The 15,211-nt window shown below is 45.2% G+C and overlaps 1 protein-coding gene across 4 annotated transcripts in view; it reads right to left on the bottom strand.

Moving 5' to 3' along the window:
* The window catches only part of mef2ca (myocyte enhancer factor 2ca), a 50,535-nt gene extending 35,633 nt beyond the window's left edge, over positions 1–14,902 (bottom strand). Inside the window, exons 1-2 of one of the 4 annotated variants that reach the window (XM_031577145.2) lie at positions 14,692–14,901; positions 9,960–10,084 (exon numbers count right to left, since the gene is read on the bottom strand). The gene's annotated coding sequence lies outside the window, so the exon portion shown is untranslated. Of the gene's footprint in view, positions 1–8,903; positions 9,313–9,959; positions 10,085–14,691 lie in introns of those variants that run through there. The other 3 variants (XM_012816154.3, XM_031577146.2, XM_031577147.2) reach the window with 3 other exon arrangements.
* Between the last annotated feature and the right edge of the window lie 309 nt (positions 14,903–15,211).

Raw genomic sequence — 15,211 nt, 5'->3', positions numbered from 1 at the left:
TATTTGTTTACCTGCTCTTCTCACCCCACAGAAAACATTGTGAATAGAACCGCATACCAGCTTCCAATAAATTGTAAGTGGCATTTTCCATCTAGGGTTGTAGCATCCAGCTAACCCAGTTATCTTCATGGCTAGCACACTGTGATGTTCCAGTATATATCTAATAGTGAGTGCTTCACAGCTCCAGTGCTGTCTGTCAGGGGAGCAGTCGCAGCTCAGAGCACTGGCAGTCAGGAGACTGTATCAATCAGAGCCGGAATGGGGACAGGCGGCTCTCAGCCCCACCCTAGCTGCTCGCTCTTACTTGAGCTGCCACAAAAACTTCCCAAGGACAAATTGGAGACGGGAGGCTCTGCTGTGCTTTATCAGTGTAGGAGACAGAGAGAGAGAGAGAGAGAGAGAGAGAGAGAGAAAGAGAGAGAGAGAGTGAGAGAGAGAGAGGGAGAGAAGGAAAGAGAGAGAGGGAGAGAGGGAGAAAGAGAGAGAGAGAGAAGGGGGAGAGAGAGGGAGAGAAGGAGAGAGAGGGGGAGTGAGGGATAGAGAGAGAAAGGTGGTAGAGTGAGAGAAGCAAAGTTACAGGAAGAGATAAGGAATCAGAGATCCACAAAGAGAGTGGGGTGTGAAGAGACAATCAAGACAGACACTGAAACACAGACAGAATAACAGGCAAAAGAGAGAGGGAGAATAAATAAAGAGAGAGTGAAAAAGGGTGTGTGTGTGGTGTGTGTGTGTGTGTGTGTGACACAGAGAGAGACAGAGAGAGATCTGTGGTATGCTAACCACACAGCCGAAGGAGAGCAGGTCCCAGTGGCCCGCTACATTCCCATGCCCTGACCTGCCATTTCTCCAGTCGCTCCCCACTCTGTCTTACTTCAGCCCCCCCTCCATACACACACACACACACACACACACACACACACACATACACACACACACACACACACACACACACCACTCCACTCCAGCCCCCCACCCCCCCAACCTCGCTCGCCTCCACACCAGCACTCAGAGCTCCAGCCTGCTGGCCTGCCAGGCCCCACTACAGCTACTTAACCAGGACTCCAGGCCCCACTACGCCATGTACTCAAAGAGTCTATAATGGTCATAGCCAAGGGTGGGAGCTTAACCGCAGTAGTGATTATCGTTCTCTCATGGTTCTGCGTGTCTGGGGCTTGGAACTGTGCAGTAGTGATTATGGTTCTCTCGTGGTTCTGCATGTCTGGGGCTTGGAACTGTGCAGTAGTGATTATGGTTCTCTCGTGGTTCTGCATGTCTGGGGCTTGGAACTGTGCAGTAGTGATTATGGTTCTCTTGTGGTTCTGCATGTTTGGGGCTGTGCTGACCTGCAGTGTGTCACACAAAGGCCCAGTTCCATCCATCACAAAAAATGAGAGAGACGAGTTCTAGCTGTTCTCGCTCTTAAAGTGGGAGGGACTTCGGTGTAATTTGATGTTTTTTGTTGCAGCGAAGAGAAGTTGCCTGCGAAAAAGGGGCCATCCTAACTTTCTCTGCCCTAATTACAGCAGCAGCAGAGCCCTGTACCATCTGACACCTGCCTGCGAAAGACAGATAGATAGACAGAGAGAACAGAGAGGCGGATAGAGAAGAGAAAAAGAGACACTGTCCAAGGCACATATCAACACATCTGCCTTTGTCTTTGTAGTGCTTTCTTGTTTTTTGTCTGGCGTGATGAGAAGGTGTTGTTCCTCACACACACACACACACACACACACACACACACACACACACACACACAGAGACACACACACACACACACACACACACACACACACACACTCTGGGAGCGTACAGAAGCAGCAACGTTGACTTCTCATTTGCATGGCTTCCTGAGTCTGAGCAGTGGTGTCACAGCTGCACCCAGCCTCAGCGCCGCATCCTCACCACAACACCCACAGCACTGCGCCCACTGAAACTATTTGGTCATCGCAGAGCTCACACACAACTGACACTCATTTAACATTCAACTCATACACACTTAATTGACACGACTAACACATGCAAACAGCTCCAGAGACAGAGACTTTTTTTAACTTCTAGATGGATGGATGTCAGCCGGACGTACTAGCTTCTGTTCGGATAAGTGACATACATTTGTGCTAATTATTATTAGTAATTATTTCACTAACAACTTTTTTGTGCTTGCCTGCCTATGAAACCAACCACATGATAAACCCGTACAGCATCACATTATGTTTTCTAAAACTGAAATGAAGAAGAGATATTCACTATGTAAGTGAGTTTACAACATACAGAGGGTCCAAACGGACTTCCTGTGTCATAGATGTGAGAGCCTTGGATACTGACTGCTGATGCACACTCAGGCTGAGCAGCTTGCACTAAGCTCACAGGTCTGATGCAGGCTGGGTTTGGGTTCTCTAAGCTCACAGGTCTGATGCAGGCTGGGTTTGGCTGCCCTAAGCTCACAGGTCTGATGCAGGCTGGGTTTGGGTGCTCTAAGCTCACAGGTCTGATGCAGGCTGAGTTTGGCTGCTCTAAGCTCACAGGTCTGATGCAGGCTGGGTTTGGGTTCTCTAAGCTCACAGGTCTGATGCAGGCTGGGTTTGGGTTATCTAAGCTCACAGGTCTGATGCAGGCTGGGTTTGGGTTCTCTAAGCACACAGGTCTGATGCAGGCTGGGTTTGGCTGCTCTAAGCTCACAGGTCTGATGCAGGCTGGGTTTGGGTTCTCTAAGCACACAGGTCTGATGCAGGCTGGGTTTGGCTGCTCTAAGCTCACAGGTCTGATGCAGGCTGGGTTTGGCTGCTCTAAGCTCACAGGTCTGATGCAGGCTGGGTTTGGGTTCTCTAAGAGCTCCTGTCAGGGGGCTCACAGTGGGGAGTGTTGTAGCACGCAATAGGCAGGGTAGTGGGGTGCAGAGCTCTCTGCTGGTCAGCCCTGCTGACACGGAGCACCTCCCCCTGGGCTTTAAGGGGTGCCTGAAGTGTGTTTTGCAGGTGAGAGGTGTGTGTATAGTGGTGTATGTGGGGGAGGAGGTTGAAGTGTGTGTTTGATGTGTCTGTGTGTGCGCGCACATTTTGTGTGTAGTGGTGTGTGCATGAAGTGTGTGTGTGTGTGTCTGTGTATGAGGTGTGTGTGTGTGTGTGTCTGTGTATGAGGTGTGAGAGCAGTGTGTGTGTGTCTGTGTATGAGGTGTGTGAGAAGTGTGTTTCGTGTGTAGTGGTGCATGTATGAGGAACAGTATGTTTGGTGTGGGTGGTGGTGTGTGTGTGTGTGTGTGTGTGTGTGTGTGTGTGTGTGTGTGTGTGTGTGTGTGTGTGTGTGTGTGTGTGTGTGTGTGTGTGTGTGTGTGTGTGTGTGTGTGTGTGTGTGTGTGTGTGTGTGTGTGTGTGTGTGTAGTGCTTGCGCATGAGGTGTGTGTTTTGTGCATGAAAGATGTGCTGAGATGCTGGACAGACCAGTGGGCCGAGTCCACAGGTAGGGACCCCGGGGAGAGTGAAAAAAACAAACCAACAGTCTGTTCCACTTTCAACTTCAAACCCAGAGATATGGAGACACGGAGAGCGTGTGTGTGTGTGTGTGTGTGTGTGTGTCTTTACCTCACTAACCACTAAACTACCTCACTGTTCTCTAGATATACCGCCCTAGACTAGATAACACAAACCAACAGTCCGTTCCACTTTTAACTTCTCACCCAGATATGGAGACATTAACGGATGTTTGTGTGTGTGTGTCTTTACCTCACTAACCACTAAACTACCTCACTGCACTCTAGATATACTGCTGTAGACTAGATAACACAAACTCAAAGGTCCGCTCCACTTGCACTTCCACTGTTCCACTAGCACATGCTCAGTCAGAGAGACATGAAGCCAGGAGACCGTTACGAGGGCAGAACACATAAACATTTAAAAATGAACCCTATAGTTGTGTTTGCTTGAATGTGTCCCCTTTACTAGCTAATCAGCTAACTCGCTCTGTTTAGGTATACTACAGGAGTCTAGACTAGCTATTTCATGCAGAAAAAAAACATGGCAGGGAATAGGATTTAGAACACAAACCAAATGGAAACACATCAGGTGACACAGTCAGATAGAGATGCAGGATGCCACATGCTATGTCTATCAGGTGAGAGATAACAAAAATACACCAACAAACCATAGCAAAGAATCTATTGTCAAATGCTAATTTTAGATGGGGTGAATGCTTTTAAAAGAACTCAGACATTTGTAGAACGCAAGGTTTAGATGCCAATTCCCAGAGGCAAGTTTAACTGTTTCCAAATGATTGTTGCCTGTAACTCCTGCAGTGTTCTATGTGTTTCTCAGCTAGCTAGCTACCTCTCACCAATGCATAGAGCCAGTTCACACGGATACGGATAGTTCAGTGGAGGAAGAATAGGTGCATGAAGCTTAATGTTGTACACATTTCTGTGCCCTTTTAAAGGGAAAAGTTCTACAAGAAGTATTTCTTTGGAGTTGTTTCTTGACTCTGTTCCCCTCCCACGAGCCTGCTTGCTGGCTGGCTGACCAGTGGTGTGTGTGTGTGTGTGTGTGTGTCTATCTCCTCTCAGCGTGAGAGAGTGGCCTGGCCTGGGACAGGAAGTGACATCAGAGCCCTTGGGGCGCATTGTAAACCATGCCAGGACGACGGCAGGTATCCACCCTTCTCCTCCTGCTCACCGGTGCTTCCCCCTCTAAATATACACAGCCTGGTGCACCGAGCGCTTCCCAATAATAAAATAGTCAACTCAAACAAATCACCTCCACACAGATGGAGACCAAAATACATCTACACTGAGGAACAGAGACACCCCAGACTTTTAAAAAAGACACCAAGCCACCTGATAGGCACTTGCGGGCGTTGAGCACCACGTGATAGAAAAGTAGTTTTTTCTGCACCATTAAGAGATTGTCTTGCTTCGCCCTCTATGACCTGTGACATTCTGAGCTCAGCCCAGATGGAAAGTCTCTCCTCTCTGATAAACTGGAGGTTGTGGCCTAAGATGCTACCCTGAGGACTAACCACAGGGAGAAGCAACACACAACAGAAGAGCAGACTTCTACTCATCTCTCGGATATAGTTTTTGAAACCTTAATGATTCAGCAGACACTTCTTTAAGCCGCTAAAAGGATATGAAATACAAACAGAATTAAAACATTAGAATGATTGAGTGACTAAACCTCTGTTCCAGACTTACTTTCAGACAGGTGCCTGACAACGGAAAGCGTGGATACGACAGGCCTCACTGTAGCTGTCAAATTTCAAACCAGCGTTTGATGTGTGTCACGTTTTCTACAGCACACTGAGCTTAGGAAATGGTCTTATTTAGGTCTTATCTTACTGTTCAACAGAACAGCACAACTGCCCTGTTTCTTTGACTTCCCTTGACACATAACTCACATATCTGAGGCTCTCTGAAGAACATTCTGGGTTGAGGAGAGACCCTCGTGCAGTGACCACTCTTAAGGAACAATATCGTAACTGTGCAAGCTCTAATAAACCTAATTATAGAATGTCAAACTGAGACGACACAAAGACAGCAGAGAGACAAGGAGGAGTTTTGTGAGTTTGGATCTGGTGTTTTGTTTACCGAGAGTCTGCAGCAGTGCGCCACTTGAGGTTCTGGAATGGTTACTAAATTCTGGATTTTTTTTGTTTGTTTTTTTGTTTGTTTGAAGTGGACAGATTCTCTTTAGGAATGCTTCACGTTTCACCTCATCCTAAATGACAAACACATGATCCGCTAAAAATATCCTACTTCATGCACACGTAGGTGTGTGTGAGTGTGTGTGTGTATGGCAGGGAAGGCGGGTGGGGTGTGGGGGGGTGGGGATTGCCTGTTCCTTGATTAACGCTTCATACTGGCAACATACAAAGAAGGCTCTGTGTTAAACCCCTGCTCTGGAGGATGTAATATGGTGAATTGACTATTTTAGCCCTGTGACAAAAATAAATTCAATTTGACAAAAAGGAACGGGGGAGCCTTTCTCTGGGCCGTACCAAACCTGCACCAAAAGGAGCTGCCCACACAACCGCAGCCTCTGGCCCGGTTCAGTCCCGGACGTTTGCCAGAGTCGGCCGACACCTGGGTTTGAGGTGCAGGGGAAAGACCCTCACGTTCCAGCCAGCGCCCAGTTCACATTTCACCCGTTTGCTCCTTTATCTGTGGGGTTAACTACAAGGCCAGCAGAGACACAGGGAAAGCAGTGAAGCCAAGCAAGGCAAGACATGTTCTGTTTTTCTTCCAGTCATTTGGAAGCCCATGAAAGCGCACAAAAATGCTTACGTGTTCGACAAGTCCACATTAACACGCAACCTCCGGGGGGGATTTCTGGCCTTTGGAGGGAGATGGATGAAACCCTCTCATGCTGGCAAACACAAATACCATAAAGCTAGGTCATAAGAATCCAGGTCTACACAAACAAGGCCCTTGAATAACCTTACTGGTGGTCTTCCCCAAAGCTGCCCTCCTTGCCAGTCTAACGGTGCCCTGGTGTTGCTGGCTGCCTTCATGCTAAGGCATGCAGATGCCGATGGAGACATCTGTTGGACAGGCCAGTGGCTAATTGTGTAAACCAATGGAAGACATGGAGGTCTGTGCTCCAGGACCACCCAAACGCTCATCTCATTCTGGACCTACACAGAAGGGCTAAGGAGGTCTGCCACTGTCTCTTAATCTGTTTATTTCTCTCTCTCCTTCTCTCTATTTCTCTCTCTGACTATTTTTCTCTTGCTGTGTCTCATATACAAACACACACACACGCACACATGTGCACTAATACTTCACATAACAAATTCCATAACAGAAATTGTGTGCAAATCTGAATATCAAAGGCAACTCTATTCTGATCCAAAACACCCTTGCGAATACTTCCAACAAAACCTTTACAAAGAAAAAAAGATGAAATATTTTCCAGAAACCAGTAACACTATGAAAAAAAAAGCTGCTTTGGAACAGCCTGAATGAGAAAAAGCTGTAAATGTTTGTAATGTTACTGCAGCAGTGCCTGGGAAACAGCAGGGAAGGAGACAGATTCAAATCCTTCAGCGCCATGCGTGACACTGCAAGACTGAGTCTGCTCCGCACACACACCTCCACGTGTTGCCATAAGGTCCCAGAACAAACACACACACACACACACACGATTGATTCCGACTGCAGGGGTACTCTTAAGTCACACTGTCGAACATGTCCCATTTAAATAAATGTATGTAAGATTGATCAGTATAGTGCAATCCCATTCATTAGTTGAGGTTAGCGTTGAGCGGATTAAGATGCTAGCATTGAGGCTTCAGTCTGTATCGTCCACTCTGGCTGGTGGTGCAGAAAACAAGCCCAGGGTCATGAATTTTACATCCACAGATGAAAAAGAGAAAGAGAAAGAGAGAGAGAGAAAGAGAGAGAGAAAGAGAGAGAGAAAAACAGCAAGAGAGACAGACAGCTGGATTTGAAAACTAAAGGTCTCATTTAGGGTCTAAATATAAGCATTTAAATACCAGTGTACACAGATCAAAACCAAAATTGCTTGTTGAGCAACATTATGTTAAGTCTCCATGTAAAACTAAATGTTAAAATGGAAATAAGATTTCTTCTGCAGGATACAACAGACCAAACATAATTAGATATGGCTCTTGAAATATCTATCTATTTTTACTGTCAAAATGGTCTTGGATACATTAACCTTTATCTCTGCAACCTCTAATATGAATTCATAGCTAAAGCAAGGGCAGTTCTAAGACAATCGCCCACAACACACAAGCTGAGGTATTGTTCTATTTCTATGCCCTGTCACTAGGCTATATGTCTCCTATTATGAACTCAGTAGTGTCGTGCAGAAGTGATCAGTCACATGCAGCCTATCTACTCCTCAGGCTCTCTCTCACTGGCTGTTTACAGAGGACGGAGTGGCCTGTGACACACATTCCCACATATTTCTACGGTTTAATAAACTATAACTTACACCAAAGCATGGGACGGCGGACTACTACTTCTGCCACCTACTTTTGGTTCAGTAAGACTTTGACTTTGACTTGACTTTTGGGTTGGTAAGTCTTTGACTTCAATTCGATCTGTAGTGACTAAATCAATAACAAGCCATTACAGACTAACAAATTGGTTAAATCTCTCCAAGCTGGCTCTCACTGAAAAGAGATCTCCGCCGATATTAACGTCATGGAATCCCCCTTCCTGAAAAGCTATTTATACTCCCTAGCACCGTTGCACAGATAAACAGTTCGCAGATTAACAATTTATGTGAACATCGCCACATTACCAGTGTCATAACACAGGCCTCCACACACACACACACACACACATACACGTCTGAGCAGTGTGTGAGGACCCAGTGTGTGAAATTGTTCACGGAGGAAAACGGCCCGAGGTGTTTGCTCTCTATTCAGCGCGACCAAGGCTGTTAATGGTCCTTGGGCAGCCGCGGGCTGAATTAATGAAAGAGTGACACTCCGTCTCAGGTGATCATGTTGAGAGCTTAATGGAACTCACGGCAGTAAAATAGTTAAATTATGTTCAAGCCGGACTCTATTATCCGTTGACAATGTATCCACTGCCGCTGGTAGATGATAGATTGTCTACTGTTTCAAATAGCCGTTATCATATTAACAGTGATCTCATCCAAAGTGCCAAGTGGTTACTCTTGAAATTTGATGTTTACTCCTGTATTGCGTACTCTGTTATTTGCTCTGATGATCGTGGGGCACATACTAAATAAAGAAAAACTTTGATTTCCTATGAACAAATGATTTCACAAGTAGCTTGGTTATAGGAATTTTGTCTGTAGTTTACTTAAAATATATTTCACCCCTACTGAAAATATAGGCTATAGTTTACTCCTACTTATGTCTGTCTACTATGCCGTTTCATAATCGCACAAATAGGTTTTAAATGACAGCGTTTTACTTACTTCATAACACTTAAGTGTGTTCAGTCCTCCGAATGGCATTGACCGCGAAGGGCTTTGCGTGTCCACCTGAATTGGCAGCGGTGGACACTTTTCACGCGTAAAGGACAACCCCCCACTTTTTATAATCCAAAGCAACTACAGACGACCTCGCAGGTAACCAACTGTAATATGAGTGAATTATCACAGACGCTCACGACTTCAGAGGTGACAACGATTGTAATGTTCGGCTGAATGCCCGCTCGGGACCTCCGCAGTTCGACGCGGCGAGGGGTGCAGGATCAGCCCGGTAACGTGTCCAGTGCGTGTGGTTCGGTACTTCTCTAGTTTTCAGACACAGTCCCGGACGGTGTGGCGTAGTCACACCACTATCCAAGCTGAGTGTGAGAGCGAGTCATTTTCACGCTGGAAGTGGGCGGACTCAATCGCGGCAGGACCATGTTGCAACTAGAGAGCAGAAGTGGGTAGAGTGGGCACGACACCCCAGAACAGACCAAGATACCAACTCAGGTCCGATTAAGAGAAACTTACTGTGTATGACTGTGTGCCATGAATCATTTGCATGCATGTCTATCAACACAGCCTACGATTCTCATCCATTTAGATTACTTCTTTGGCAAACTTGAGAGAAAGGTCCATACATTGTATTAAATACGCCAGATTCGGGTAGTTTCCTGGCATACTGATAACAAAAATGTGCACGTTTTTTTATATAAAGTTTTTCTTTGGACAGTGAATGGACTCGACGCAAGCTATTCAAGGGTGTTTATGCACATATCAACTTTTTAGAGTTCATTACATGTCCTGCAGAACTCAATCTGCAGCTCCCATTGGGGGAAGCGGTTTCAAAATGACTCGAATGATTTTCTGTGGGGATGATGACTTTTTGAAGTTTCGGACTTCCCAGTCATCTCTTCATTATTATATATATTTCTTGTTCCCACTTTGGATTAAGCCTCTGGTGGAAGAAAAATAATGTATGGCCACTGCATGCAGTATTTAGTGTTTTAACGTTTGTGAAATGATGACTTGAGATCGCGGTTGAAGACGAAATCTTACCAGTCTCACTTGCTTATGTCCTTCTCTCTTAACTTCCAGCGCAGATCCCTGTTTGTCTCCCTCAGCCTTTCACTGTTCCATCAGTAAAGCTTATTTTTCAGCTTCCAAACTTCTCGATAGGGCACCTACATGGCAACAGGAGGAAAATAAAACAAAATCACGACAAACTAGGAAAGAGTCTGTGTCTGTGTGCGTGTGTGTGTGTGCGTGTGTGTGTGTGTGTATGGGGAATGTTGTACGTCTATGTGTATGCATTATATATGTGCATTCTGAATTTTTATTAAAACAAACCACTGCCCCACCTCCCTTCTATATCCTCCATCTATAAGTAAATCCTTGGCCCAAGCAGCATGGAACAGTGAACAGGCTGACATGATATTTAGCTCTTCAGTGCATAGCAGTGGTTGCTTTTGGTATTACACCTGCTGGATGAGCCCTGTGTCCAACTACAGGGCATTTTCAGTCTCAGTGACCTGCTAACCAGCTCCAGTCTAGATCTTGTGATCTAGTCCTGATCTGACATCAGTCTATCCATTAGATCTGTGCCACAGTCTGTTGTAAGGGCAAATGTTACACCCAGGATGCTGCGCTCTTCTAGTGAGCGTCGTTTGGCACTGCCGTCTGTGCAAGTACGGCAGTCCAGACTATTCTCATTTGTAGTTCCACGTTGGTGGAATGAACTACCCAGCACTACCAGAGCAGGGGCGTCCCTCTCTACCTTTAAGAAGCTTTTGAAGACCCAACTCTTCAGAGAGCACTTCCCGTCCTAACTGGCACTTCGACTAGTGCGTAACTTGCAATTACAGCAGTTACACTTCTGCACTCCTTTCTTTTTATTTCATTTTGTTATATTTCTAATGTAAAGTAGTATTTATTTATTGTTACACCAGGTTCTATTGCTCGTAGCTTGAATATTCTCTCCCTTGTACGTCGCTTTGGACAAAAGCGTCTGCTAAATGACTAAATGTAAATGTAAATGTAAATGTTGTTGAATGGACAGCAACCACACTTGTATAGTGCTGTAGGCTGATTAGGCTTTTTTAATCATCAAGTTCACTAACATTACGAAATGTTGTCTTCATCAAGGTATCTCATAGAACCTAAATGGAACTATACTGAGTGTGCAGAACTTTTTTTTATTCTTTCCTGTTTGAGTCTTGCTGTAAGTACTAAAGTACTAGTAGTAGTACTAGTAGTTAGTGGATCTAAAGTATTCCGTGTGTGTTTCCCCACTCTTTTATATGGCTCCTCTCTCCACATCATCCCACTGGTCTTATAAGGTAGTATAGGCGGTCTGTGGAAATACTGGCACATTTGTATCTTCTGAAATGAATAGAAAACAATCTTCTGTGTGTGTGGGTAAAACATTTACGGTAGGTGTGAAGGACTTCAACCTGCCACAGCCACTTCTCATAGTTCAGTTCCTACCTCTCTGCGCCCATGCATTTGCAAAGGGAACATGAGCTTTCTTCCCGGGGGAGTAGCTTGTGGAAAACTTTCCCTCAGATTTGCCTGGCAGAATCATGAAATCAACGGTCACAGCTCAGAGAGCTTAGCCCACCAGTGACTTTAATATTTACCTGAAATTCTGAATTGATCTGAAATTAGTTCTGCTTCTGTCTGATGGCAATGTTTTTATGCTTTTCTTGTCAGAGTGACAGCGGCTGCCGGATACTTGTTAATTTAGGGGTCTCAGCTCCGTGTCTGAGGCATAGTATGCCCAAACTATGTCAGCAATTCCAATGATGTGACTTGATACTGTATGGTGTCAAAACAAAACCACCCAAGCACGCAACCGTAGCTTAACTTGGGCGCAGATCTGGCCTGCATCCACTCCAGATGCGGGCCAGATCACTTCCAGGTCATGTACTCTCAGGACAGAGAGACACAAAAAGGTGAAATTCTCAAGTCTGGCTATACAGTATGCAAATGTCTTACATGTAAAACAAAAAGAAAACATTTGTATTTTCCCCCTGGAAATGTATGTTGTGACCCAGTTCTGTGGCACCTTATTGTAAGTGTGGCCCTGAAGAACAAAAAAGCAATATTTATTTTCAATATGAATTCTGTTTTTTATAGACCTATTACCTACCTTTACTTTAATTAGGAGGTTCATCATTATTCTTGTAATTTAATATAATTGAATTGCAATGGCATCAAATCATGGTCATAATTCAAACGGATGGGCTTGGGAACTGTACCGTGACCTTGTTGGACAGCGAACAAAGCGGAACAGAGACATTGACTGCACTGTTAAAAGTTAACCTCTTTTTTTTAACGGTCCCTGCGCAACGCTTGTCATTGAGAATGTAGGACACTTACGTGCTGGTCTGTGATGCCTGTTAGCTCGGCGGCCGCTGGGGACTTATTTTGGTCATTTACATGTTCTGTTGAGCAAATAGCCTTGAGCGCTACACCTGTGATCCATTATGGATGAGCAGCGAACACGGAGAACACGGTTGCCTTTGTGGCACGGCTCGATTCTGTTTCAATGGCTGCGGAAAACTCCCTCCAGGTAGCACCGAATGACGTCCCTCACCTGACAAATCCGCGGGCATGGTTGCATCCAAGTCATGACACACAGCCAGACTTTGATGTTTAGTAGACCTGTCAAGTGTGTTTCTTAGATATTATATTGTATTATATTATATCGTATTATATTAAACAAACAACAGCAATAGTTTTATTTGTTGTTTTTACAATAATTTACCATTGTTTACAGTACTCTAGTCATATAGAAGCTTTTTCTATAGGATTCAATTTTTTTCATCCTCAACACACCCTTTGGATTCGATTTTTAAAGAAAACACCAGCATATGCAGCTCACCCATCCGTCACAACTGTGCAATAATGTGTTCATATGGAATGTAGTATGCAAATGCAGTAAAATGTAGTGACATTTGAACTTTAATTTTAACTGTACTCTGAACTGTAATTTTAACTGTACTCTGGTGTGCTCTGAAGCCCATGTGTAGCAGCGGGCAGCATGTCTGTGCTTGTCTTGTTCCCAAACCCTGATCTGCCCCACCGCGACCTCTACATTTGGACAGAGGCACAGGCCTGACATCACTGATATATTTAAATGTCCACCACTGCACTTGAGCGCAGACAAACAGCAGTGCTGAAAGAGCCCGTCACAGCCTATGGGCAACCATGTTGAAAAGGGATCTACAAAATGGCGAGGGCACTGGACCAGGGACTGCTGTGATCCGTAAACAGGATTGCCCACAGTGATTTCTTTTTAAGTGATTGAAAATGTGAATTGAAAAGAAACCTCAACTGCTGTTTGTGTTCACCTACGTACACACATAGGTTTAAAAAAACAAAAAAAACAAGACTCAAATAGATTAATGCCTCATATGCCTCTCTGAGTAAACAACTGAGACATCAGACATGAGGCCAGTATGAACACAAACATGAAGTCACGAGTAAACTGAGACTAATGAACGTGCCCCACCCCAGAAATAAGAGAGGAGTACACACGTTATGGATCCGAATCGCAAAACAAAAAGCTGCAGGAGATGGTTTCATAGCTAACATGGTCAGAACTGCCCTAGCGTGTCGATATGGGTTGGGTCAGCTACTCGTAAGTAAATAGATAAACAAATATGTCAGAATAAATAAACAAATAAACAAGGCTGTTTCCCCAACCGAGCATGAAAAGTGTGGAATAATTGAAAAGCAGAAATGTAACCAACAACAACAAAAAGTTGGGAAAAATACCACACCCAATGAAACGACAGCTTAGCTAAAGCATGAATAACAGTGAAGTGAGCGGCGTCTGCAGACGGAAAAGAGACTCGGGCTGTTTGGAAACTCAAAGCCAGAAGCGGCGCTGTGGCCAGGGGCCCTGCGCAGGCCATTTTGTGGGCTCTGCGAAATGTCCTTGATGTGCCTTTCATAATCAGGGCCCAGGGCTGACTGCGGCCGCCTCGACAGCTGTGGCTCCCTCAGAGCGAGGGCAACATGGAGCTGGAAGAACCCCGGTGACAGAAGGGGGACAGGCCAGCCAGAGACAGGCTCAACGAAACACACACACACGGCTGTTCTGAGCTAAGATCTCAAGCAAAACAAAGTATTTCTTATTGACACAACACAACATGACACAACAATATTTTCCCCGTCTTGTAGTAAGTAACAGATTTTTTATTTCTCCCCAGCGATGGTGAACAAGCCAGTGAGAGGTGCCATGTCCAGTGCAAAATGGGCTCTAGAATTCTCTGATTTGAATTTAAAACTATTGTTCTTTTCTCATTGACACCAATATTTATTTTCTCTCTTTCCAATGCACCTGAACATTGTCTGTCAGCATTCTTTTGTAGAGGAATGTTAAGGAGTGAGTTAAATTCTTCACCCTACCAAAGTGTAAAATGACACTTGAAACCATAGGTCACCTCAATTCTTTGAACAGACAAACAAGTAGGAGTCATAAGCTTCTGATGACATGGCCCGTATCTATACTAGGACACAAGACAAACATATCCCTTTACTGCTGCAAACCATGCACTGAACAGCATTCACCTCTAAATTTGTACCTTTCCATTTCTATTTTCAGGTTTGCATTCCCCAAAGGAGACGTGTCGTAAAAAGCGCACACACACTTTTCCATAGTTGACCACTTTGGCCATGTCCAGTGGCCCAGACATTCCCCGTCTCCCCACAGCTAAAGAGGAGACGCTTTCAAAGGCTAGACAGTCTTCCAGTGCCCAGCGGACAATCGGCAAAGACTTACCAGTCCTGCTGCTTTCTTCTCCAGGAAGACTTGCCCGTCAGCACCTGCTGTGGGCTTCTTTATGAAAAGTTAGAAAAAAAAACCAGAAAGAAAGGAAGAAGACAAAAGAAAAATTAAAGCCAGACCAGCTGGCTTTGGAGAGAAACCCAAAATTGGGTTGTGTTTTGTTCAGATCTCGCTGCACAATGAGGAGAAATGGCACCCCAGCCCCCACCTTACCCAACCCATGGTGCACTCACACACACACACACACACACACTCACACACACACACACACACACACAGACACACACACACACACACACACACACACACACACACACACACACACACACACACACACACACACACACACACACACACACACACACATTGCACAGTGTGACCAACAGTGTATGCGGATCATCCTGTGCAAGTGTCTGGCAGTACCATATTCACCTGCCCCTGTCACTCCAGGGTATATTTAGCCCAACCATATCACTGACAGCCTGCCTTCTGTTGGCCTTGGTGCCCACGGTAA

This window comes from Clupea harengus, chromosome 12, assembly GCF_900700415.2.
Source record: "Clupea harengus chromosome 12, Ch_v2.0.2, whole genome shotgun sequence".
Classification (NCBI taxonomy): Eukaryota; Metazoa; Chordata; class Actinopteri; order Clupeiformes; family Clupeidae; genus Clupea; species Clupea harengus.
The sequence above is the reverse complement of the archived record's forward strand: the minus strand, read 5'-3'. Positions and strand labels throughout refer to the sequence as shown.